We start from the raw sequence: 25,222 nt of genomic DNA, 5'->3' as shown, positions 1-25,222 counted from the left end.
GGTTATACTGCACAAGACCTATGGCTCCATGTCCGGGGTCACGGACGCTGAAGCTAAAGTCATCTCATTGCACAGAGGCCATCAACATCCTTTTCTCTTAAGAGCAAAGAGCCTTCACTCAATTTCATGGTCTTGGCCAATGGATCTTTTCCAATTTGGGATCAAAGGGAGGGTCTGAGCTAATAATTCACATTGTTAAAATTATGGACATAGGCAAATAATTACTCATGGTTAGCTAAGCAAAGGTTTGCTCCAACCTGCCTTTCCCGAAGCGACTCCTCTCAAAAACAAACTCCCTGGGCAAATGATTAACGTCAGTAAGCCTGTCTGCCATCAAGAGGGTGGCTTTGCGATGGACTCAGGCATGGATTGTGGACCAGGGTCTCTGCCGAAGGCCCACTTCAAAATCTGTGGAATGTTCTCTTCTGGCTAAAAAGAAAACCAGACTTCGGCCAAGAAAATGTCAAAGCTGTAGTTTCCTACAACAGGGTGGCAATTTTCTTTTTTAGGCTGTAGCACAGAACTTGTAAAAGTCACTGTTTCAGCAAGACATGATGATGTGTTTATTTCTCAAGAACAATGTGTCCGAGTGGGAAACACCTTCAGAATTATTTTTTTAGGGTTTAGCTAAAGAGAGGACATGGCAAGACAAAGGGGGTTTAGATGTTAAGTCTGGGAGCCTGGGGTAGCACAGCATTGGGCTGTGGGTGGAGAAGGGTGGGAAGAAGGTGAGAAGATACGGGGACCACATCCATACCCTGGGAGGGTAGTGACTTCTCTGCAGAAGGAGAGGTTATTTTCATAAGAGGCAGTGAGGCAGAGCTAAGCAGATGTGTGTGGGTTGGTTCTGGCCCTTGATTAGCAGCCAGGAATGATACTGCCTTTACGTCTCACCAAATATATCCATCGAAACACAGAGGGACCTCCACTTGAGTTGCACAATCAAGATCCCACATTTCAATGCGGTGCTCATGCTGTTTTAGGAAAGTTTAAATGGAGCCAAATTTCTATTTGCAGAGCTGTTCTCAGATGTGGCTAACAGATTACAATGGACTTTTTCATCCCCTCTTCTCTGCTCCTCTCGGTTGCAACGTCTGAAATCCAGGTATTCTGAAAATGCTGCTGGGTCTTGATCCGGGAAGTACTTGATAGAGGCCAGATGGCATCCTTGCAGCGAGGCAGAGGCCGCAGCCCACCTGCCCTTCCTCTGCCCCGGGCGCTCCCCTCCGTAGACCGCTCCTGCCGTGTGCAGCACGTAGATGCTCTGGCCCAGCGGCTAAAGGTGGAACGCGGCTCTGAGCACACACTCAGCTCACTGTGCGGCTACGTGCGTGTCTATGCCGGTGTTCCCCCGCCCCCGCTTTTTCAGTGTTTCTTTTTCCTTCTAGAAGCAGGTCTTTTTGTGCCGCTAATCCTCTTGGAATGTGGCTCTTATCACCACCAGAAGAATTCATTACCCTTTCGCCCTCACCGCTCCCCAGGCCCGGAAGACTAAGGAACAAGAGTGCGATTGTCGGGGAGCTGCCCCCTGAGTTCAGGTGCGCTGGCGCTGAATGACGGTGCAGCCGGCTTCCCCTATAATCACAAGGGAAGGGGGAAATGAATCCTGCCTCCCTCTCCAAGGGAGTGGGAGGGAAAGGCCTTCGGGACAGAGGCTGAGCCCCCTGCCATGAAATGCAGCCCTTCTAAAGCCCGGGGCTTAGGAAAGAAAAGAAGGGCCCAGGTTTGCAGAGCCTTCAGTGCAGCGGAGACTAGTCCAACCAGTTATCTGGCATGATGTGGGAGCGAAAGATGGCCCCTCTGCCTTTGCCTTTATTTTCTTAACGTCTGCTGGTTACACACCGGCTTCAAAGCAAAATGTTTTCTATTTTATAGAGAGCTTGCCAAACGCTTTTTATGTCTTCAAGGGTACGCCCTTTCCTATGGTCCTCAAACCATCAGTTTTGCTTAGACGAGAGAAGGCCAACTCAGAACGCAAAGGCAGCACGCACTGGGTTGTAAACCACGGAGCATCGTCACGTGGTCTGGCCATTAACAAAAAGCGTGGGACACAGAACCGCTTCGGTCTCTGGAAACTCCCCAAACCAGAAAGGTAGCCAAATAGACGGGAGAGGAGATGTAACAACATCACAGAGCCCATTAAAGGCAATAGAACGCAACCATTAGAAGGATGATACCGAATGCGGTCCACCCCCTTCAAGAACTATGTCCAGGGGCAGGGATTTATAACCCAACTCCCCAGCTATTTCTAGAATCCACTACTTCCTGAATAAAGTCCACAGGACCACCTTACACTAAGGGCTGCGTTATTGTTAGCTACGTTTTCACAAGGCTGAACTGTAGTTGCATCAAAGGAAAAGCTCAGTTCATAATCCCTCACTGGAGGGATTGGGGGAAGTGAGTACAAAACTTTTAATGCGCCATCCTTCATCTTAAGGCTGTGTAAGTCAGCCATCAATTCCGAAAACAGTGTCCGTGAATCCCTTTGGTAACAATTATGCCTGTCAACACCGGGAATAACGCAGTATTAACGAAAATATGTCAGGTGTTGGAGAAAACTTACTGATGGGCTAATATATTTATTTCTTTAAGGGAAAATTTTAGTCTTGAGAAAATAAGATACGGGCTATTCATCGAATTTTTATTTCCCGAGATTTTGACAAGCATCTTGCCTTCAAATGTTTGTACTGCAAACACGTTGCTGCAGTCAGAAATCCCCCACCATGCTTTAAATTTATTTACTTAGCAAACATTTATTCCTCCGCATTCCGCACGCACAGCGCATCTAGGAACACAAACACACAGAGCGATGCTTGGTACTTCCTACAAGCTCTGCTGCTGAAGAAACATACTCCGTGCCTGTCCCTGGAGTTCTCGCAGATTTACACCCATGATTTCACAGCAGAGGGTTTCACATTTAAAACCCTTTCATCACCGTGAGTGTGAGCTACGCCTGAGGCTAACTTTTGGAGACAACACAAACCTGAGACTTGTCTCTCAGAGGGTCCTTGGCAGAGACTTGGGCACGTGGTGTGTTCTTTGTGGAGGGTAACTCCTCACTCATGCGAATGGAGATTCCCTGAGCCCATTCTCTGTGTTACTCCAGGCCAAGGTCCTCAAGACTCCCCCACCCCCAATAATTAGATAAATAAAATTCACTGCACTCAGCCCTGGTCAGGCAATACTCCTTAGACCAGTGATGGCGAAACTTTTGAGCTCTGCGTGTCAGCATTTTGAAAAACCCTAACTTAACTCTGGTGCCGTGTCACATATAGAAATTTTTTGATATTTGAAACCATAGTAAAACAAAGATTTATATTTTTGATATTTATGTTATATATTTAAATGCCATTTAACAAAGAAAAATCAACCAAAAAAATGAGTTCGCGTGTCAGAGGTTCGCCATCACTGCCTTAGACTATGGGTCCATTAGGACCTTGTATTAAGAGAGGTGAAGGTCGGGGGAAAAGGCTATTAACATTCTGGAGGGAGGGACAGTGGTTAACAGATAAACTCATCTCGGTTTCCTTCCCAAACCCACTAGGATGGTGAGAAAGAAATGAAAAGGTAGAAGCCCAAAAGACAACACATGGGAGAGGAGACAAAAATGGCTGAGACACAGCACAATGATTCTTAAAGAGCGAAGGTAAACAGACGGAGACTTAGGGCCCACAGACAAGAATACAAAGGGGAAGCTAGAGGGTTGGCAGCCTGAGGCTCCGCTGACCTCTTGAGGGTCCTGGCCGCTTCCACAGCAGGGGGCTGCCATTCTTAGATGCGATGCCATGACGCCATTCTTCCACAGCCCTCCACCCCAAGCACAGGACAGCACCCGAGGCACCTACGATATACCCCTATCAACTCTCCATTTCCCCACATAACAAAGCGGAAGCATTGCCAGGTGGAGCCAACCCAACTTCTTACTTTTACACATTATTATTTTCTTAATGAAACTCAGGAGGAAAAGAAAAGAGTGAAAAACTCAACACCCTTCTCTCTTTTTAAGGTCAATGTTGAAAACAGAATTATCATTAACATTTACTGAACACTTAAGGTAGGTCTGAGGCACTGGGCCAGAAGTTTTACATCTTTCTTCATCAGATTCTCATGTACCCCATTTCACAAATGAGGAAATGGGGTGCCAAGAGCTTAAGTGATCTACTGGTACCCATGGAGGGGCCAGCGGCAGACCTAGATCTCACTCTAACTGCAGAGCCTGCGCTCAGACAGACAGCGCCTGGCCTCAGCCAGAAAGCTTTCCACAGTCCATCCTCCAATGACCTTTCTTATGGCTTCCAAGGACTGACATGATTGGCCCTTCTGCTGGAAAGCTAGGATGCAATCTCAAAAATCAATACTGGCTCCTGCGAGAAGCAGCCTTGCCCAAAGCTAATTGAAAGCCATCTGAACATTTTCAGAACTGTGACCATAATCATCTATCTTGTTGCATAGCATGTCCCAACATGCTACTGCAGTAAATCACTTCCAAATCACTTCTCCATGCTCACCATACAAAACAGAACACCACACAATGCTTTTTGTCATTGCCCGGTAGCTCCTCCATCTAAACTCAGGGCACTTGGCACTGTGGCTACCTAACAGGTGGCTTGCTGACATTATTATTTTAAAGTACCGCTTTTCCAGTGTTTACTGCAAGTCATCCTAAACTTCATCTAGCTCTAACTTGTTACACAACTGAATGTTTAGAAACAATATCCTCTGCAGCATCAACAAGCTAGATTGGAGAATCCAGTTGGTTGGGGTTTTAAAAAATTGTTGGCAAACTTTTATTCCACCCTTTCAGACAGCCATATACAGTGTGGAAATGAGGAAGAGAAGTTATATGGCTTACTACAAGAATTAGTTTGGAAAACTAAAAGATATATATTTTGATATCTAACCTGAATTAATGGTGTGGGCTTGGGGCTTCGATTTCCCTTAGCATAAATGAATCCAAAGACCAAATCACTGTTCAGTATAACTTTGCAAACCAAACGATCATTTACCTCATGACTAGGGACTATAATGACTTGGAGAATAAACTGGCAAACTTGGTGGGTGATGGATGTTTGTGGTTTGATCTTCCAGTATCTGTCCACCTCCACTTCCCTTGGCCACGAAAGCTCTACCTTGCTTTGGAAGGCCCAGAGAAGCCACCTCCAGGATGGCTTCCGGGTGGGGCGAGTGACCAGGATGCACCACCAGCACATCATCCCATGTGTCTCAGTGATGGGTTCACTGCTGCTCAAAATGGGCTGGCGGGCCAAGGAGAAGCAAGTCTGGGGCTTTGTTTGACTACGAGGAAACTGGACTTTCTCTTTACTAGGCTTGAATGAAGAGGATGGAGGGACTAACGCTGCCTCAGCCATCTTGTGAACATGTGGAGCTGGGAAAGGGCCAACCTAGAGGAACCAGAGGAAGCAGTCAAGAAATGCACAACCCAGTCTACTCCCACCGAGGAGGGTTCCCAGAAGTCCCACCAACCATTTCTCTGTTGGCCCCTTGCTGCAAGGGAGGATGGGAAATGCAGTCTTTTGGCTGGGCATGTTGCCTCCCTGAATAAAATCAGAGTGTGTTAACAAAGGAAGAGGAAAGAATGGGTACTGGATGGGCAATTAATAGTCTCTTTTGTGACCTGTTTGGGTTAGGTTCCCTAAGAGAGTTATTACATATTTCAGGATCTATAAATACAGTACAAGACCAAGCTAACACACACAAGTATTTGATTTGTAAAATCTTTCATTAAGGTAATCTGATTTTTCTTTTATAATAAGTTCATTTGAAATTATTATTCAATTATAAAATATGTTATCTACAATTAAAAATGCGGGATTGGCAAGCACGTGCAGCAGCCCAATTTGGCATACTCGATGTAGAGACTGAAAAAAATGTTGCTAAAAATGTTAAATATCCTAATTTCTTCCTAAATTGTAGAGATAAATTACACTCCATATTTATGAGTCCACCGTCTCAGGGCAGGAATTTTTTGCTTCGAATTATGCCTTCGGCTTCTCCAGGTTAGGCTGGAAATGGTTATAAATGTAGGTATCTTCGAATTGACATTTAGTTCCCAGGGGATAGCTTTAAAGTTGGAGATTAATGGAAATAGCTGCTTTTAAGATTTTTTTTCACTAGTCACAAAGACACATCATTCGTTAGAGGATACCGAGAACGCCAAAATGAGATTCTCTCCGAAGTTACTTAGTGTGGCATGAGAAGGGGAAGATAAACCAGAAACCAGTGGTTGACTGGACCACGAGAGAGAAGCAGGGGGGCCTCAGGGCTGGGATGTTCACAGGGCTCCGCCTCCAGCTCTGGGTGATGTAGGCAACAATAACACTATCCTTTGTGGGTAATTTTCACACAATTTCAGAGCTGGAAGGAAGCTTGAAAAATCACTGAATTTGACCCTGTCCCTTTGCAGAGGAGAAATTCGGACCTAAAAGGCGGGTCACCTCTCGAACGTTCTACAAGTTCATGGCAGAATCAGAATCAAAATGCCGGTTTCCCAACTCGTGACTCAATACTCTGTCCACTAATTTCCATTCCAAAGTTACAGAATGAGGAAGTTGGTCTACCAGATGTGTATTGTGATTCACTTCTGTGTTGACTGTAAATTCTTCCTGAAATTGTATTTTCAAAGGTAGGAGAAATTAACTGTAATACCATGACATGTGCCAAGAGTGATTAATGAGGAAAAACATGTATCTCCCTTCACTGAACTAAACTGGGCCTGGGGAGTGTGGACAGACAGACAGTGAGGAGGAAACTGGTCTTGTAAGGCATGTCAGGCCATAAAAACTGAACAATGCACTGCCCTGGGGGTGGGGAAGGTCATTGTCACTAGCCCCAGGACAGATCTTCTGATAGGACCTGGGAACTCCAACACCTGGGGGCCTTCCTGTAAGCCCACAAGGGGGCGAAACCATATCTGCAAGGCAAAGACCCCAAAGGATTATAAAAAGCAAAGCCTCTGTGTGTTACTTCACTCTGATTTGGAAATTATTCCCGGAGTCCACTAGTCACTAGTGTTAATAAATGAGTCCCTCCCTTTCTCTAGGAAGCGTGCTTGATTTTTTCTTTGCTCTTCTGTAACAACAGAGGCCTCCTTGGTACCGGAGGAAGGGGCTAAGAGGTTGCCAGGCTTTAACAGCTGGTGGGACCTTTCCTTCGAAAGGAAGTGAATTCCTTGTCACTGTTTCAAGTGTTTCCCACCTACTGCTGACCTTCCCCTGAAACAGGGACTTCTCAGCCACGTGCCGCCCTCGCCATAAGCTCTCCCCCAAAGTTCAAAACTAGGGTACTCGACAAGTGATGGAAAAACTAGATCATATAAAGGCCTCTCTTGGAAGTAGCAGAAGACAGAATCAAGGATAACCTTGCAGAGTGAGTGCACTACAAACAATAAGATGGGTTCTTCTTCATATACATGCATCACTTGGCCGCTTGTGAGTATGAGACATGCAGGACATACCCCACTCAGCAGTTCCTCTAGGGAAATCCAGAAAGTGTGGACCTGGGGTTTGGGAGTAGGAAGAAACCCCAGGGATGGTCTGATAAGTGGATCCTGCATTTTGCAGAGATTAGGGAGAAAGCGAATAATCTCTGCTACATCAGGGATGAAGAGGGTTACTGCTCTGAAGTCAGGGCATGCCGGCTGAAATCTGCTTACAAATGGGCGAAGCTGAGGAGCATCACGTGAGGTTATCCAGAATCACTCACGTTCAGATGGTCCGGCTCGTTTTCCTTTCTAATAAAAAGAAACTTGGTGGGTTCTTTCTCATATATAAAAGCAGTATCTGTTTAGAGCAGGAAAAGTAAAGACAGAGATAAACACAAAAGGAGAGCATTTTAAGAGCATTTAAGGAGAGCATTTACCCATGATTTTACAAGCCAGAGAGCCACCTTAAAAACCTGAACTATATTTCCAAGTCACTTTCTAGGAATACGCCTACAGATTAACAAAAATGTGAGCGTACTATGCATACTTGTGTGTTTTTTAAACATGATTTTATCATTTAACAATATATAGTGAACATCTTTTCATTATCAATGTTTATCTACCTCACCTATAATGGCTGGATAGTATTTCATATTTGACTGTATCATAATATATTTAACTAAGCTGCTATTGTACATGTAAGCAATTTCCTAATTACCCCTTTATAAACAATGTGATTGATAACGTTATGACTAAAACCTTTGACACATCCTTAATTACTTCCTTAACATAAATTCCTATAAATAAAATTCCAGTGACAGAACAGTGAACTCATTTTAAAGGATTAAAAAAACACATTGCCAAACTACCCTCTACCTGGGAAACATAGAGTTCAATTTGCTTGAGTTACATGTACATCACTTGTACTGGTCAGTTCAGCACTCCATGAAGAGAAACTCGTGAGGTGCACTGGGGTTGGCCAAGTGTGACAGACGTGCTTACGTCTACAATTCTGATGAATATTAACTATAGACACCTTAATCAACTAAATGATTTTATACCAGTGAAAGGCGTTTTAGGGATAAAATAGACAGGTTTAGGGAGTTTTAGAATAAAGAGGGTCCATGGGTAAGGAAGGCAGAGATGAGGGCTTGGAGCTGCCACAAGGCATACATTCACCGAGGAAAAAAAAGGGTGCCACAGGATAAGGGGAGAGGAAGACCTCCACTCACAGAAGATGGGGAAAAGCCACAGGGCATGGGGAGAAAGAGGAAACAGACTCACAGAGGATAGAGGAATGGGAGAACGAGGAAAACAGATCTTCACAGGAGACAGAGAATTCTACCACTGAAGGGGAGAGGAAGAGGGGAGCACCACTTGGGGTTTGGGCTTTGAAGCTGAAATTCTACCGATTAGAAGTCAGTATGAAGAGACAAAGAACTGCAGCCTTTATAAACCTCAGCAAAAAAGAGCTTGGGGGTTACCCCCTGGGGACCGCCTCACGATGTGGGAGTCTGTACTTGCTTCCAAGAAATTTCCACTCTTTCCATTTACCACCTTTTGTCCATGGCTTCCTTCTTAGAATTCATTTGGACAAGAACCCGGGAAAGAAATCATCCTTGCACCCTGCTCAGGGACAACAACCCAGCTCTCCAGGAGCTCCCTAATTATACACTGCCAACCATAACCGACGTACACGTTCCATCTGGACTCTTTCTCTGGGATCTGATGCCTTTTTGCCCTCCCCTGTGTTACGCAGTCTTAACAATATGCTCAAAAGGAGTCTAGATGGTCAGTCCCTGGTAACATTCTTCCAGTGCTTCGATTACATGCACCAGCTGGACAATCTATCGTGCGAATTATGCTCCCGATCAGATGCCAGAACCAGCTTGCAGTTTGACATTTTAGTGAAACGACAGAAACAACATCTGAAGTTCAGGCAAAATCAACAAGTACCTGCAAGACCCAGGACAGGAAGTGGACTGTGGTGTCAGACCACACATTTCCTTGTGAGCGTTTTATTTATTCCACCTGACTCCAAAAAAGGACGACTTTAAGGAGCTTTTCTTTTTAAATGTGTTTTCTAAATTGGACATTTTCACATCATTGAGAGTGCCAACTTCTTTCCTAACATAAGGATATTCTTCTATCATAACTGCCTGCTATATTTGGACACTGAATGGCAGGATATTGTTCTCATCCAGAAAAGAGGGGAAAATAGCTCATTGTGATCACGAATCCTGCCTGGAAGACCCCCCAGCAGAGTGCCCCTGGGGATGCAATACCAGCCCCATAAAAAGCCAGGAAGAACTCAATTTCTAGGATGCATTTAAAAAGCTCCAAAGAATCCCCAAAAGCCAGCCTTTGGGCTATTCACCTCCCCTGAGGGACTGTAAGAACCCAGATCTCCCACATTCTGACTTAAGAGCATGTGAGACGCAAAGTGCCAGGACCCAGCAGCAGGGAAAGCAGGCCCCGCATCAGAGGGGGAGGGAAAATGCCTCTCACTAGATCCGCTGCAATGAAACCCCTTCCCTCCGGCCACTGGGCCTTCTTAGCCAACTCTTGCTCCTCCTTCCCAGGCCTCCTCCGGCCCGCATCGCCCACCACACTGCAGAGGGCCGGTTCGGTCTCCTATCCGCATTTGGAAGCCTGGCTCTTTAGTGCGTGGCCTTTCTAAGTCCTCATCTTGGGACTCTTCTCCACCTCAATTCCATTGGTCAAAATCTTGCTCGATATCATTTCTGTTTCGGGGTCGCAGGCTGAAAAGACATGGTCCCAGACTCCATGTGACGCACTGAAGGGCACTTCAGGCCAAGTCCCCAGTATGTGTGAGCAGACACTTGGCAGAAAGCAATCTTTTGTGATTTAGAGGAAAAGGGAGGGGGTGTTAAGTGCTACATTAATGGGGGTGAATGTCATGAAAGTGCTTGGCACATTACAAGTTCCATGCTGAGACCCGCCCATGTTCTACATACTCACACATGCCCATTTCCATTGTGAAACCCAAGGTTTTCTGAAATGACAAGAAGAGCTCACAGTTTTCCATCTGAACCAGCAGTGTCTGCAGGAGCACGGGCCACGCTCAGCAGGAGGCCCACCTGGCTAACAGGAAATAGCGTGTGGACAGGTCGCCTGACGTTTCTGTGCTTCACAGTCTACCCAGCCCTTTCATATAATTATTTTATTGGATCCTCACCACAACGTAGGAAGGTAAGTGTTATTGTGTCACTTTGGAGACGAGAAAGCAGAGGCTCCCCAAGGGTCCACGGCGCACCTGAGTCATTCAGGCAGCTTGCCGGGTGGTGAGAACGTGGGCATGGAAGCGGGCACCGAGGTTCAAGTCCAGGCCCTGACCACTGGTCATTCGGTGACCTTGGGCCGGTTACTTCATTCTGCCTCAGTGTGTCTACATCATAAAGCAAGAACAAGGGACGATACTACCCACCTCCCAGGGCTGCTGTGGGGACTAGTGAATACATTAAATCAGTTAAAGAATTAGGAAGTTAGTCGGCCAGAGCCTGGCCCACAGTAAACACTTCAGAAATGTTTGCAAGACCCAGTTCCCAGAGCTAAGTGCTTGGAAGCCAGGGGTGAGGGGGGGAGTGGGGGGGGGAGGTGGGGGGGGGAAGGCATCCTTATCTCTAACAATTACAGCGCTCCTATGATTCATTTTATCAGCAGAGAAATTAGCTATTTCTCACAAAAGGAAACCTTGAACTGGAATATAATGACTCAAAAAGTCAGAAAAGGGCAAAAGTTCAAGGGTGGCTTCTAAAAGGATCCCATTTCTTTTTGCTTCCAGAAAAATACTGCACGTGATTTAAGTATTTTCAGTTATTTCAGAGCACAATGGAAGATCAAGCTACATGGCAATAATATTTGTGCAGCTCATGGTGACTGGCGGGGGGGAGGGGCGCAGGGCGGGGGGGGGGGGCGCAGGGGGGAAGGGGAGTCTGCTGCTTGTGGCCTGGTCCTCCATGTGGACAGCGAAGCACTTCTCTGGGCCAGCAACCCCCTCCCCCCGCAAGCTCTCCCACCCCCTCCACGTGCGCCTCCTATGAGGAGAGGAGAAGAAAGATGGGGGCCTCGTGGAGTGCTGTGGGAAGATCAGTGTCACCCAGGGGAGAGGGCTGGGAAATCTGCAGAGGAAGTAACTGGGCGCTTGTTAAAATTTCTAGTTTTCGTGTGTGGCTGTGGGAGCAAAAAAGGAGGCAGAGAATGCGGTGTTGGGAGGTTAGGGGGGAACAGAGGGACCACCCAGATGAGCAGAAAAACCACAGGTGGCTGGAATAACTACACAAAAAGGACCAGCCTGCGGAAGATACCAAGGCAGCAAAGAGGGCGTCACGCCACAGGAGCCGTGGGGCAGCAGGTACGACAGAGGACCACACGCGTGAAGTAGGACACGCGGGGGACTGGGAGCTGGCCTGGCTGTGGCTCCTGGCGCATCCATGGAGCTCAGATGTGATGCGGGCTGAGGTTCCTTCTAGAAACAAAAGCTCCTTCTAGAGCAGCGGTTCTCAACCTGTGGGTCGCGACCCCTTTGGCGGTAGAACACCCTTTCACAGGGGCCGCCTAAGACCATCCTGCATATCAGATATTTACATGACAATTCATCACAGTAGCAACATGACAGTTATGAAGTAGCAAAGAAAATAATTTTATGGTTGGGTCACCACATGAGGAACTGTATTTAAAGGGCCAGAAGGTTGAGAACCACTGCTCTAGAGCATCACGGAAGCTGCTTCCAGTGGCACAGTGTGGACGGGAGGGTTCAAGTCGGGAAGGAACCCACATGGGGAGCTCGGGTAGGACACAGGAGTTACATGGGAAAGAGGAAATCTCACCTGGAACAGGAACGTGCTCACCACGGAAACTCAAGTTACAGACTGCTGTCAGCCCAGCGCTGAGGGTCTGGGTGTGGACACAACGAACAGATTACACCTGTGTCACACTTTGAAGGTGAGAAAGAGTTTTTATCACAGGGATCTTCTGTCCCGCATGAACGTTTTTCAGGCCCCAACAAGACATGCTGTTCATATTACTGAGTCCCTAAGAAGTGACTTTGTTACTGCAAACGTTTTTTTGCATCTATAAATACAACTCCTAGAAGTTTATCTATAAATACTATACATAAATGCAAAATGGTGGGTTTTCGGCTCTGAATCTATTCTAAAATATCTACTACTTTTCCAGAATGGCTGATTAAACATAATTTGCATGAACTGAACTAGGTGTAAGATTGACAATACTCTGCATAGACCATTAAGCATCTCTCTTTTAAGAAGTTTCTATATTCCTAAACTCTCAGGCATTCTAAGTGGGAACTATAGATGAATAATTATTTTAAAAAGAGTGTATTAAAGGCTATCCCTTAAGGAGTCTTTAAAAACAGCTCTTCACAGCATAAACAGGAAGCATGCTAGACGGTGATGAAGAGTGAAGCAAAAATGACTGTGGTCATTCCCACAAAGCATGGACGAAAGGCCAGGCTAGCATTGCTTCCAGCTTCTGAGCTGAAATGAACTGCTGTGTCATTGGGCAAGTACGTGTCCTACGGACTCTCTGCCCCACATACAATAATGTCACGTGTTGTGGAGAGTCAGGAGGTCACATTCGCATTTTTTCATTCAGGAAAAAGGGGACTGGTGAGCCCATAGAACAGCCTTCCGGTGGGCACAGCTCTGCAGGCCTGGACGGGGAGCTGCCCTTCGGGTCAGACCTACACTAAACGTTCTGTCCTGGAGACACAAAGACCTCACTCTGACCCACAGTCAGCGGGGCGCTGGCTGAGGTTCTTTTCCCCCTTTCAGCTTTGACGATAGATTTGTGCTGAGCTCCTCCCTTTGGGTCCTCTGGCTCCTCGGTGACAGACAGCAGGCACTTGGGAGACAGATGCCTGGCTTGGGGAGAGAAGCTGCAGCCTGGAGAAGGGATGTGAAGCAGAAAGCTCACCCTTGGCCTTGGCACGAGGCACCAGCCAACTGATGTGTGAGAAGCAGACTCCCATCAAGTCGAGACTGGTAGGGTCGGTGTGGTCAGAACCGACACATGTGTACATGAGGAAAAGCTGCGATACGCTGAACATTTCCCCTGGGTCCGCTAGCTTCCGGGGTAAATGAAGCCCCCTGGGAGGTAATACCAATTCCTTCTATACTGTTGAGTTCCCACGCTGTTCTGGCTGTGGTTTCTCCAATCCCGTGGTCCGCATCACAGCACACACCCCGCTGAGGTCTTCTGGCGCCCTTATCACTTAGCTATACTTACTGTGTTTACTCGCCTGGTTACTTGTTTCTTCATTGTTTGGCTCCCCAACCAGAGTATTGGCTCCTGTATTGGAAGATCCTAGAGTCTGATGCTGATTCTTTGATCAGAGTTAGTCTGGCCCAGAGTATATCTGGTGCAATATATAATTCACTAATGTAGAGATCACAGAAAGATCTGCCTGAATATATCCCTTCATTCAGCAGGTCCTAACTGGACATCTCTTCTGTACCAGGCAATGGGCATAACAGGGGGGGTGGGGCTACTGCTGAGCAGAACTTACATTCCGACAGTCAGTGGTCTGTTATGGGGCTAGCAGAATATATCCTGACTGTCTTGCTAAATGTTTGGGCAGACCATAAAGAAAGAAGAAAAGAGGACACCAGCTCATCAGTCAGAAATCAAGCTCGTAGAGTACAAAGCCACATCTCTCCTACTCCTTTGATCCATCTCCCTCACTCTTTGCTGCTCTAGGTAAGCAACACATGCCTCTTAATTGGCCGCCGGAGCCCTGTTCACGCTCTCTTTTCAGAAAGCTCTGCAAAAGCTTGTAAACAATTTTGCTATTCCAGAAAATGTTAATGCTCAAGGTACCCCTTGAAATAAAAGGAAAATTCTTTTGAGATTCTTTTTTCCCAGTAACAAGGAATGCAATTAGGCCTGTACTTGGCATTGTGTCAGATTTCAGAGCCAAGAGAGCTCAGGGTTAGAACAAAGCTACCAAGATGCTTTTGCTATTGACTATGGCTGGCCCAAAGGTCAAGAGTTAAAGCCTGAAAAGATTTTACCCCTTTACTTGAATTTTCTATGTGCAGTAACCTCCAAATACCAAGGCTTACAGGACCCAGAATACAAAATCCTTTCCATTACTTTATTGAAAAGTTATGCATGCAGTGATTTATGCCAATGCTGGTCTTTCGAAGCATTAGTCGGGGCATCTGCAAACCTTTGGACAACAGCTGCCAATATAAGTTTAGCATTCCATGAGTCAGCACTTAAAATCTAACGAATAATAAATCATCCTTGTAACCAGGGTGAGGCACTGGGTCGTTAATGTATTGAGAGTTGGTACAAAAGTATGAACCATAGATGATGTTATAACTCAGCACCTTGGAAAACAGAAGCTACGCAACAAATGATTGCTATTCCCATCTCTTTCTTCCGTGGTACACCTGCCCTAAGACATTTCTTTTTTTATTAACAATATAGAATGTGGTGACTTCATATGTGTACATGCTTGAAAAACAAAGAATTTCCGCCATCTTTATAGCTTTATAGTGAATAATCCAAAGGGGACAATTCTCTAGTTAGGACTTGCTATCTCTTGCTCGCCAGCTCCAACTCAGTGGCTGGGAGAAGTTTTAATAAAGTGCAACATGTAAATTATTGCCATCATGTTGACATTTGCTAATAAGAGAAATTAGGACTGAGAGGCGCCTCCTTTCCATATGAAGAGCGAGTTCGCCAGCTTCGGCACATTGTACCTATTAGCAAGGAGTGGCCTTTGAACTAGATGCCAGTGGTGTCCCGATATGTTTCCATCTTACATGTCTTGAGCATGTGTCCTCAAATATGTTTGTTTTTTTGTATATAATCCATATACATGTTCTTATACCTTTAAAAGCATGCACAAAATGGAACAGAATAAGGAATTGATGTAATGTTTTGCTAATCATGATTATGTCAAGGCAAATACACACGGGATGAGGTTCTTGATTAATTAACCACAGTGGCTGTAAATCCATATGTCATCCAGATAATTTAGAGTTTCGTGGCCAGCTTCTTGCCTGATCTGATTTAATGGTCACTGTCATTACCTCATAATGTGGCTGACAAAGAATTCACTCTAAATTTTTTGCCATTTTCTTGCAGATTGCAATATTAAAGTTACCTTTAATTTATGGGCATTCTTTGCAGAATCTTTTTAAGCAACTGCTAGTTTGTGAGGATTTGCTAAAACTAAAATCGAGAATTTGTAAATCCAGTTACCCAGGCACGATCTATTCCGCACCAAAGCAGAGGAACCGGAGGGGAAGTGGTGGTGAAGGGGAGGCCTCCCCTCCCTCCCTCCAGGTGATGACACCGGCCACCTGCATGTGGACCCTGGGACGATGCCAGTGTCAGGAGTCACTGTTGACTGTCATGATAAATCCAGTTATCACAATGCTTCATGATAAAGTGAACGGACACGCAAGTTCTAATCCATTTCCTTCCCCCCAAGTCAGTCTCAGGAGCTCCTAGGGGCGCACATGCCTCCTGGGAGGCCACCCTGCTGAGCAGCCAGGCAGTAGCTCAATTCTGGAGCCAATTACAACCACAGGAATCTCTAGGCCTAAAACTATGCAGGACAAAAACAAACCAATCCTGGCTGAAAAGACAGTGACAGTGCATTTTTTAAAAAAACGTTAAAAACTTTAAACAATAACTCACAACCAGAAAAGCACACAAAACATTCATATTGGCTGTAATAGACTATATATTGTCCATGTAACTAGCAGCCCAGTCAAAACACGGAACAGGGCCAGCACCCTCAGAAGCCCTCTAGGTCCCTTCTCTTTCCCAGCACACCCTCCCTTAAGAGGTAACCATTATCTTAATTCCTCTGGTAATACATGTCTTGCTTTTCTTTATAGTTTTAGCCACTTATGTATGCACCCCTCAGCAACAGAGTTTAGTTTTTAATGTTTTCGCACTTCATAGAAATAGAAAAATTTTGTTATGTATTCTTTTGTATCTTCTTCCTCTCAACATCATATCTCTAAGATACATCTGTGTTATGGGTAGCTTTAGTGTATTCTTTTTTCATCACTATATAGTATTCCATCCTACGATAACACCACCATTTATTCAGCCATTCTACCACTGATAGGTATTGTGGATGTTTCTAATTTGAGATGAATGCAAATAATGCTGCTAAGAACACTGCACACCTATTTACGGATGCACACGAGTATACGTTTCTCTAAAATGTACACATACACACACACACACACACACACACACACACGAGTGTGGGTGAATGGAATTGACGGGTCCCATCTAACTTAGTTTGACTCTCAGCAGTCAATTTTCACATTAACTAACTCTTATGTAGCCACGAGCTCATTAAATTACTAGATTTATCTTTCCCCAGACTTCCACACTTGGCACATTCATTAAATTTGAACTATGATATTAACTATGTTAAAAAATACTTTGAGAATTTCCAATGAATTTATTGAAGCCAACTGCCCCAAATCTCCTCCCCCACATATTTATTTTTTACATCGTAAGCACAGTTTTTCCTTTTAATGAGGGCCAATACATGTCTTCTGAGAGAATAAAATGTCCATTCAAAATTTAAAGCCATTTTGCAGCAAAAAAGTTTCCAGTTAACACTCAGAGTGATCAAACATGAAAAGCCAAACATGTTAATCCTGTAGCCAAACGGAGGAGTACAAATACAAATGACAAAGATAATTCCAACGTCAGAGTTCCTGATGTTTCATTGTAGTCATGAGTGATCTGCAAACGGACCACAGAGATGGGACATGCTTAGGCGACAATATGGTGGCACCAGTGAAACCCTTCAGTGGTCACCCATTGTCTCATTGATAGCAAACTTAATAACTGACATTTCCTATACAGCTTTCTGGATTTTAGCTCATGTTGGAATGCTGTTTTAATCCTCAGAAAAGCCCTATGAGGAAGGTCTGATTATTCTTCCCATTTTCAAAAGGAAACTGAGGCACAGATAGGGAAAGTAACTGGACCAACATCCCATGGCTGTAAGGAGTTGCGTTGGAAATCAGAACCAAACTTCTTGGTGTCTCAGTTCAGACTCCACTGCACTGCCTGGCAACCCATTCGTTTTTGCTATTGTCATTGTTGTTATTATTTTGATAATAATAAGAATAGCTCTTTTAAGACCAGAACAAAAATGTATGAGCCCTAGTGGGGGGAATCTGTGTACATTTGTTTTCATTTATGAACATTTTGTGGAAATGATTGTAACCAAGCAGCTCTAACTCTGAGAGAACTAATTAAGAAATGAATTAAGGGATCCAACGGATACCCAAATTAGTCATTAGGGCTCAAAGATGTGGAGTTCTGGTCTAAATCCAGCTCTGGCACTTGTACCCAAAATAAACATGACCAGATAAGCACCACAGCTCACGATTAAAACGGATTTATATGGTTTAGGCGTCCACACGGGAGAGGCCTCCTCCTAATTGAATTCGGACACCTCTTCAGTTATTGTGAGTTTCATCTGCCATCTCATCACTCTTTTGTAAGTGCTGGCACCAGAGTTGTGCCGAGGGAGAAATCACTGCAGTCAGGGATGTCTGCGGAGCGAGTATAAAAATATAAAAGAAAAGCCTTTGAACTGTAATTAGAAAATTCCTTAAGTGTGCTCACAGGACACATGTTGGAGGCCACCACCCACTGGCCAGGGGAGTTACAGAACGGCCGTCCCCTGTCCCTGCTCTGGGAGAAGCAGTCGGTAGAAGTCGTGTTCCAGCGCGCGATTAGAGCAATCTGTTGCAGGCCACAGCATTCCTGCCTCCCACCTCTAATCCGATTAGTGACAGGCAGCTGGAGGCCTCTCCCTCTCCCGACAGAAATATGATCAGAATTGGTTTCAATTGGTACATCTTTCCATCAAGCTGTTTGTTGCCTTCCAGCAGAATAATCAGAGATTCTGATTATTTGGTACATTCTGAGAAAACAGGAATTGATTGTGCCCTTGTGTGTCTGATGGGCAGAAGGCTGCCGGAATGTACATAGTAACTCTTCAGTTGCCTAAGAGAAAGAAAAACGAAGCAGTGTGTATGCGTGTGTGTGTGTGTGTGTGTGCACGCGCATGAGCTCATGAGAGAGAGAGAGAGAGAGAGAGAGAGAGAGAGAGAGAGAGAGAGAGAGAAGGGGTTGACCAGGAGTTTCTGTAATAATTCTCTTTGAACAACAATAAAGTGTTTTCATGGTGATTCACAATTCAGATATGAGGAAGTAAAATATTCTATTCCATTCATGGAAAAAAACCAGCTCCCACCAACATTAATGGTTTCAAAGTTAGTCATCGTACCAGTAAAATTTCAGGGTTATGGAAAAAGAATCAAGTTTAGATTAAACATTCATGGAAACATCCAGGTGCCATGAGGCCCCATTAATTTGGACTACCTCAATTTGGAATTTATAATCATTTGACAGGGTCTGAACCAGAGATGATCTTTTCACAATAAGTATATGGCTTGCTAACAAATTAAACAAGCAAAACTCCTGGGGGTGGGGTGGGAGTACAAATAGTTTAGGTCAGGGAAAATATGATGAACCAGAAAGACCACGCTCACTGCCCAGCAAATACTTCTGACGAGCCCCTTCAAATACTAGTGACTGACAACAGTGAACACCCTTGAACTGAGAGTCTATGCCGTCCAGGCCCCTTTATGTACCATGGCTAGAAACATCCCAACCGCTCCACAAGATGGGTGTGACTATCCCCGTCTTAGAGAGGAGGAAACGGGGGCTCAGGGAAGCAGGGGACACGCAAGACTGCACGATTTCCAGGCAGCAGAAGCAGGAGGCAAAGCCAGCCCCGTCATCTTGCTCAAATGCCTATGTCCTTCCATTCCCACCCAACGCCAAGTGAGCCCTGAAGACTGCAAGTCCTACTCCTAGAGTCACTGGAGCAAGACCTTCGACAACGTCAACAACAGCAAACTTGGCGATCACCGAGGAGGGAGAGCCAGGCAGTCCAGCCCCAGAGCCCGCCACGCTTAACCATAATTCCTTTCTACAGCACAGGGACATCTGTAAAATACTTTCTTTCGGGACTCTGAAGTATTTGACATGCATAACACCGCCCTAGAAAACCCACAGAAATGTAAATGTAGGTGGAGAAGGGGAATGTAAATGAGGCAGACGTGCCTTGGGCCCACTGCCCCTCCCCCATACTCCACTACAAGTGACTTCCGTCTACACACCTATAAGCAGGAACTCCTGCGCTGAGACCCTGAAAGGCTGACCAGGCTGTGACGAGGCCGCTGGGAGTCAGCCGCAGGCGCAAGGACAGCTGGCCATGTGCACGGGAGGAGGATATGGAGAAGGGAAGGACCGTTGCTACTTACCCGGGAAGCCACAGAGGTGTTCCTGATGCAGCCTGGGTTCTGGAGTGCTCTAGGGAAAAGGAAATTTGGGAGGTCAGATCTCACATTTAGCAGCCACACCACCCACTTCCATCCTACCCACACCCAGCTGCAGGTTCTGGAGCAAGACAGACCTGGAATTTGCCCTTACTCGTGACAATAGCTGTGTGGGCAGAGCAGCCTCTCTGTGACTCAGTTTACTCAATAGTACAGTGGAAGGTACTAGTACATCCCTAGCAGAGTTGTTGTGAAGACTGGATATTAAAGAAGTCGTGCAACGAATTGAGCACACGATAATGACAGCGATAGGTAACATCTGTTGCTTGCTTAGAAAGTGCCTAGCATTATTCTAGAGCAGTGGTAACCTTGGCTGCACATTAGAATCACCTGGGAGTCTTTTTAAAATCATTCCAGGCCCAGAAATCAGGATTTTAAAAAGACTCCCAGGTGATTCTAATGTGCAGCCAAGGTTGAGAACCACTGTTCTAGAGCTTCAAATAGGCTAACTCTTCAGCACTCTGAGGTAGGCACGATTACCCTGGCATTCTGCAGATGGAGAAAATGAGACATCAAAGAGTCAAATCACCTGTCTCATCAAACCATACAGGGCAAGTGGTGGACCAGGGATTCTACTTGTGACCATCTCGCCCCAGAGACTGGATCGGGAGGGAGATCATCTCTGCGGAGGTCCCCCAGAGGAGCAAGGGGTCCCTATGAGCAGTAAGAACTACAGGCTGTAAAAACCACCAGTGTAACTGGGGCTCAGTGACACAGAGGCTGCTGGAGAACCAGCTGTTCCTCTTAAAAGGCCAGCACCACAAACTGACCTTACAAGGTCCCGCTTCGTCTGAGCTCCAGCACCAGGGCGAGACTCTGGGGAACACTGACACAAATGAGGAGAAACTGGATTGCCTGGCATCGGGGCAGGAACTCAGGGGCGGCTTTCTTCCAGACGGAGTGCTCGCAGGGATCATTGTTCCTACACTGGGACCTCCCCAGTCCCAGGGCTGACTAGCAGCCATTTCTGTTTGCTCCACCCTGGTGATTCCCTAAGACCCGCCCCATCCAATTTACAACCCCATCCAAGCTGTGAGCAGTGGCTTTTGCATATGAAGGGCCTGTCAAACAAGCTGCAGCTGGGTCAGGGAGCCCCAAACCGATCAATAAAAGGCCCAAGACCCAGCACCGGCACCAGCCTGCCTTGCTTCACAGCTGGGCCTCATCTGGGCACTTCCAAACCCAACACAAAAGGAGGAATCTACAGATCTCTCTGTAGCTCCTGCTGGGTGGCCACAGGCAGTGGCTGATTTTGCACCTCCCTGGAGACCCAGGAGCCAGTGTACCCAGTGGTCAGTGTCAGACCATACCCGATTACAACTCTATACCTCCATAAGCGACACACTCAAGGGGCAGACTCAGGGAGCACCAAAGCCCCACTGAAGCAAGTCCTGCTCCACAGTGGTGTATCCTACACAGCAGCTCTTCCACTGTAGTTGCAGCTGGTCCTCACAGCCAATTCCTCCCAGTGACACCAACAGGATCAAGGCTCAACTGCAACAAAACTGTGCACACAGCCCACAAAGGGGTGCACCTAAAATGTCCACCTCAGGTGATTGGGGAGATGAGCCACTGGGCCCTATAGAACACCTACTACACAAGGCCACTCTATCAACTCAAGGAGACTTAGCAGCTCTACCCAATACATAGAAACAAACCCAGGAAAGCAGCCAAAATGTGGAGACAAAGAAACATGTTGCAAATGAAAGAAATGGAAGAAAGCAAACTACTGGATATAGAGTTCAAAACCACAGTTATAAGGTTATTCAAGAATCTTCTAGAAACCTCCAAGGGACTTAGTGAGACTTTTAGGGATCTTAGTGAGAATGCCAAAAAAAAAAAAAAAAAAGGAAAAGGACCAGTCAGACATTAAGCATACACTGACTGAAATAAAGAATAATATGTAGGGATTCAACAGTAGAGTAGGATCCAAAAATATGAAGATAGTGTAAGGAGACTCTGGGACAATTCCAAGTGTACCAACATCCTAATTATGGGGGTGCCAGAAGAAGAGAGAAAGCAAGATATTGAACACCTATTTGAAGAAATAATGACAGAAAACATCCCCTACCTGGTGAAAGAAATAGACTTACAAGTCCAGGAAGTTCAGAGAGTCCCAAACAAGAGGAACCCAAAGAGGACCACACCAAGATACATCATCATTAAAATGCCAAGGGCTAAAGACAAAGAGAGAATCTTAAAAGCAGCAAGAGAAAAGCAATTAGTTACTTACAAGGGAATGCCCATTCGACTGTCAGCTGATTTCTTAACGGAAACTATGCAGGCTAGAAGGGAGTGGCAAGAAATATTCAAAGTGATGAACAGCAAGGACCTACAACCAAGATTACTCTACCCAGCAAAGCTATGATTAAAAATTTAAAGTCAGATAAAGAGCTTTACAGATAAGAAAAAGCTAAAGTCACCAAAACAGTATTATATGAAATGTTGAAGGGTATTATTTAAGAGGAGGAAGAGGAAAAAGATAAAGATAAAAAAAATATGAACAACAAAGTTGCAATAAATACATATTTATCATCAACTGAATCTAAAAATCAAATGAATAAAAAATCTGATGAACAGAATAAACTGGTGAATGGAATAGAATCAGAGGCATGGAAATGGAACAGACTGATGATTCTCAGAGGGAAGGGGGTGTGGGAAGAGACTAGACAAAGATCTTATATGCATGTATGCATTACCTATGGACCCAGACAATAGGGTGGGGAGGGCCTGCTGTAGGGCAGGAACCGGGTGGAGGGGAGCTATGGTGGGAAAAAAGAGGGACATCTGTAATAATCTCAACAATAAATGTTTTTTAAAAAAGAATGTGGAAAACAAGCCAGAAACAGACAACCAGTGAGATGCTTGGGTAGAGGGTAGGATTTGTTTTCTAAAGTAACAGTGTTGTATGCAACAACTCAGAGGTGAGAACTCAGCTGGCAGATAACTAGTTGACTTTCTCGACCTTAATGAAGTATACCATTGGCTATTTTGATAGCAATCTCTCCTCATGTATGTGTGAGTATACACATACTGCCCCTTTGAGAAACATTTACTTCAACACAAGATGCTACTAACTTTATTTAAAGATCAATTCATCACACTTAGATATATTTGCTTCCACAGAAACTCCTTAGAGGAGACTAATTTGGTGAGTATATTACTTCCATTAACAAGAAATTGATTTTAAAATATGCTTTTCAAACTTTTGAAAAACAAAATTTTTTGATATTATGAACTACAAAAGGCAAATATTGTGTTGGCAATGTCATAAATAACACACGAGTTGTCAGATGAGATATTAAACATGTATAGATTTAATTTTTAATAAAGACTTTTCAACATACCCCAAAATGTCCATCAATCTTTGACATGGGAGAAAGCAGCATTTTAATAAATTCCATCTGCTAACACAATAAATATCAGCACAGGATGTTTATGTTCTTAGAGAGGCAATGATGATATTCTTTACAGATGGTTAAATATTGGCAGCATATAACTTTAGAAGGCACAAAGTGGTAGAAGATATAAAAATGTATTATTTTGATAGGTAATCAGGTAATGGACATACTGTCTCTATCGAAGCACCCTGTGCTTGGGAGTCTATAGAGAATTTGGTTCCTAAATTACTCTGAAAGGAATTCCAAAAATGTTTTAAGCAATGGCAACATTATTGGAGCACATGCATAAACTTCAAAGATGACAAATCTGAGGAACAATACTCCTTGGATATATAAATCATAGCTTGCTTACGCCTGGAAAGAAAGTAATCAAAATTTTAATAGTGATTATCTTTGGGGTGAAAAATTATGGGTGATCCTTTTCTTCTTTATAATTTTATCTGCTTCCCAAACTTCCTATAATAAGCATGTGTTACTTTAACAATTTGAAACAACTGCTTTTTCAATCTTATGATATATTATGGAAAATCACCTGATGTAAAAGTGAAAAGGCGCTGGAATCAGACAAGCTTGGGCTCAAATCCAAGCCTGTACCCTTTCTAGCTTGGTGCCTTCACATAACTTGCTCAGCAGCCTGAGTTGCACATGAAAGGGAAATAATAACGCATCCCTTAAAGCAACATTTCACCTATTATAGATGAGATACTGTTAGCGCTTAGCACAGAGTAAGGGCTGAATAAATGACAATCACTCTTTTATTCATAGTACACAAGGAAGAGAAGTTAGGCTTCTCTGATAACAGTAAATAAATTCATTGGTGTTTATAAATTGACTAGAGGCCTGGTGCACGGATTCGTGCACCAGTGAGGTCCTTCAGCCTGGCCTGCACCCTCTCGCAATCAAGGACCTCCTCAGGGGATGTCGAACTGCCACTCCTGCCTGCCGCTCCTGCTCATCCCAGCCCTGCTGCGCCTGCTGCGGGCTCACGCCCAGTCAGTCCCGATCGTGAGAGGCTCATGCCACCAGCTGTGAGCCCTGCATCTGGCGCCCATTGGTCAGCTGAGCAGTGTTTACACTGTGGGAGTGCACTGACCACCAGGGGGCAGCTCCTCATTGAATATCTGCTCCACGGTGGTCAGTGCGTGTCATAGCAACCGGTTGACCAGTCGTTCGGTCGCTTAGGCTTTTATGTATATAGATGCTTCAGGCCATTTGTTTATAGAAGCGAATGAATTTTTAACAGAAATCTTCTAAGAGTTAAAAGTTCAGAAAAAGAGTAAGAAGGAATTTGCTCCATCCCATTCTCCTAGTCATCACAATTATTAGCTTCCTACAGTCTGAGACACGGATTCACTGGTACCTGCTACTATACTGCTCTATATTCAGACATCTTCTGGTTGGATGGGAGTTGGGAGACGGGTTAAAGCAGACCCACAGCTACCACAATCAAGATCTTTTCCATATCGTCATTCCTTATGATTAAAGTGGGCAGAATAAATTATGATATTGCTTAAATGAGGGGGGAGGACAAGATTATAGATTCTCTGGCTTTTCTTTTTTCATGGTGGCTATGTTGATATTTTCATCCTACTCATCCACGGGTAGTTCAATCAGTGAGGTTTGTGATAAATCTCTGTACTCAACAGAATATGGCTGTGGGGGATATGTTGCCCTTGGATATTGGTTGCTGTACCTTGATTACAGCAAGAAATATTGATTTACCTGGCTTTAATATCAAGCCAGGTATTTGTTGACATGTGGAAATGAAAAATATCAAAACCATGAAAAGCCTGATATATAGGTCAAATCTCATTTAGCTCACTCCAAGGGATTGTCCAGTCTTCTGTATTGGAATTGTGTTCTAATGATGTTGCCCAAATCACAGATTAACAGAAATTTTCTTTATGAAGAGATTTGCTACATAAATGAAT

The 25,222-nt window shown here is 44.8% G+C and overlaps 1 protein-coding gene across 4 annotated transcripts in view; it reads right to left on the bottom strand.

Annotated features, from left to right (window-relative positions):
• SPATS2L (spermatogenesis associated serine rich 2 like) overlaps nt 1-25,222 on the bottom strand; it is a 146,480-nt gene that overhangs the window by 101,211 nt on the left and 20,047 nt on the right. For all 4 annotated transcript variants that reach the window (XM_081096135.1, XM_081096132.1, XM_081096134.1 and 1 more), the window contains exon 2: nt 19,816-19,864. The gene's annotated coding sequence lies outside the window, so the exon portion shown is untranslated. The remainder of the gene's footprint in view (nt 1-19,815; nt 19,865-25,222) is intronic.

The sequence above is a fragment of the Myotis nattereri genome, assembly GCF_964212035.1.
Source record: "Myotis nattereri genome assembly, chromosome: 7".
Lineage (NCBI taxonomy): Eukaryota > Metazoa > Chordata > Mammalia > Chiroptera > Vespertilionidae > Myotis > Myotis nattereri.
Note: the sequence above shows the minus strand (reverse complement) of the source record. Positions and strands in the feature narration are given on the sequence as shown.